The sequence below is a fragment of the Eimeria necatrix genome, genomic scaffold (assembly GCF_000499385.1).
Source record: "Eimeria necatrix Houghton genomic scaffold, Enh_scaff431, whole genome shotgun sequence".
In the NCBI taxonomy this organism is placed as follows: domain Eukaryota; phylum Apicomplexa; class Conoidasida; order Eucoccidiorida; family Eimeriidae; genus Eimeria; species Eimeria necatrix.
In genome coordinates this window covers 25,001-27,500 of record NW_013654321.1, presented here as the reverse complement: position 1 = coordinate 27,500, position 2,500 = coordinate 25,001, and positions in this window count along the sequence as shown.

The following is a 2,500-nucleotide window of genomic DNA, read 5'->3' as shown; positions in this document are numbered from 1 at the left end:
CTTGCTGCTTTCTTGTTGGCCTCAGGGTTTAAATAAAAATAAAAATAAATCAAAATTAAAATAATAAAAGATGGAAAATAATAAAAAATGAATAATTTACTTTTTTGAAAGTTTGTTTATTTGCAACTGCTGACACTTAGTGTCTCCTCATTGCCGTCTTAGTGTCTCTTTTCGTGCTGCTGCTGCTGCATCTGCTGCTGCTGCATCTGTTGCTGCTGCATCTGCTGCTGCATCTGCTGCTGCATTTGCTGCTGTATTTGTTGCTGCTGGATCATTTGCTGCTGCTGGGCCTGCTGCCGCTGCTGCTGCGTCTCGCCTGCTGCTGGATCTGCTGCTGCTGCTGCATCTCACCTGTTGCTGCATTTGCTGCTGCTGCTGCTGCTCACGTGCTGCAGCACCTCACCCGCTGCTGCTGCTGCAGCACCACAGCTGCAGCAGCTCACCCGCTGCTGCTGCTGCAGCAGCTCACCTGCTGCAGCAGCTCACCTGCCGCTGCTGCTGCTGCTGCAGCACCTCACCTGCTGCAGCAGCTCACCTGCCGCTGCTGCTGCTGCTGCAGCACCTCAGCTGCTGCAGCAGCTCACCTGCCGCTGCTGCTGCTGCTGCTGCTGCTGCTCAGTTACCGGGCGGACTTGAAGGAGAGTTTCGCAATGGACAGCAGCAAACTGGATTTGCTGCTGCAGCTGGTGGAGCCTTGCCTGCAGCACTTTCTGGCGGATGCTGCTGGGGGTGGGGGTTTAGCTGCTGCTGCAGTGGCGAATGCAGCAGCAACAGTCTCCGACATAAAGCAGAAGCTGCTGCTGCTGAAAAACAAACAAAACTCTCTTTTTAATCCTTTAATTCTACACTTTGATGTTTCTGCCATGTACCCAAACATCATCATTTCCCAAAGACTCCAGCCAGCAGCTGTCAAGACACCCCAGCAGTGCAGGGAGTGCCCCTGGTTCGACAGAGGTGACTTCATTTATTAATTAATTAATTAATTAATTAATTAATTAATTAGTTAATTAATTAATTAATTAATTAATTAATTAATTAATTAATTAATTAATTGATTAATTAATTGTTTATTGTTCAGTTATCTGTTTATTTGTTTATTTATTTGTTCCTTTGTTTTCGGGTGTTTGTTTTGTTGCGGGGAGACAGAGGTGACTTCGTTTATTTATTTTTATTATTTATTTATTTGCTAATTAATTAATTAATTAATTAATTAGTTAATTAATTAATTAATTAATTAATTGCTTACTTGTTTATTCATTTATTTGTTTATTTATTTGATTGTTTATTATTTATTTATTTATTTATTTGTTTGTTTATTTTTTATTGTTTGTTTTGTTTGGTGGAGACTCTCTTTTTAATTGCAATTAAATTTTCTCTTTTTGATTTTAAAATTAAATGTCCCTTTTTGTCTCCACAATAATTCAGTTTGTACAATTAATTAATAGTTGCTGAATTATTATTATTGGTTAATTGTTTAATGATAATTGATTTATAATAATTGAATTATAATAATTGAATTACAATAATTGAATTATAATAATTCAATTATAGTATTTGATTTACTATAATTGAATTATAATAATTGGCTAATAATAATTGAATTATAATAGTGATTAATAATAATTAATTAATAATAAATGAATTATAATAATTTAATTACAATAATTGAATTATAATAATTGAGTTAATGAGAAACTGTCTCCTTTTGGCTTCATGGAGAAGTGTCTCTTTGTGTCTGCTGCTTCTTATTTTGCTGCTGCTTCTTTTGCTGCTGCCTCTTTTGCTGCTGCCCCTTTTGCTGCTGCTTCGCTGCTGTTGCATGGTTTGCTGCTGCTTCATTTGCTGCTGCTTCATTTGCTGCAGCTCCTTCATTTGCTGCTGCTGCTTCGTTTGCTGCTGCTGTTTCATTTGCTGCTGTTTCATTTGCTGCTGCTGTTTCTTTTGCTGCTGCTTCATTTGCTGCTGCTGGTTTGCCGCTGCTGCTTCATTTGCTGCTGCTTCACTTGCTGCTGCTGTTTCTTTTGCTGCTGCTTCATTTGCTGCTGCTGTTTCTTTTGCTGCTGCTTGATTTCCTGCTGCTGCTTCATTTGCTGCTGCTGCGTCATTTGCTGCTTATGCGTTTGCTGCTGCTGCTTCATTTCCTGCTGTTTCATTTGCTGCTGCTTCATTTGCTGCTGTTTCACTTGCTGCTGCTGTTCCTTTTGCTGCTGCTTCATTTGTTGCTACTGTTTCTTTTGCTGCTGCTTCATTTGCTGCTGCTGGTTTGCTGCTGCTGCTTCATTTGCTGCTGCTGCTTCATTTTCTGCTGTTTCATTTGCTGCTGCTTCATTTGCTGCTGCTTCATTTGCTGCTGCTGTTTCTTTTTCTGCTGCTTCATTTGCTGCAGCTGTTTCTTTTGCTGCTGCTTCATTTGCTGCTGCTGGTTTGCTGCTGCTGCTTCATTTGCTGCTGCCGGTTTGCTGCTGCTGCTGGTTTGCTGCTGCTGCTTCATTTGCTGCTG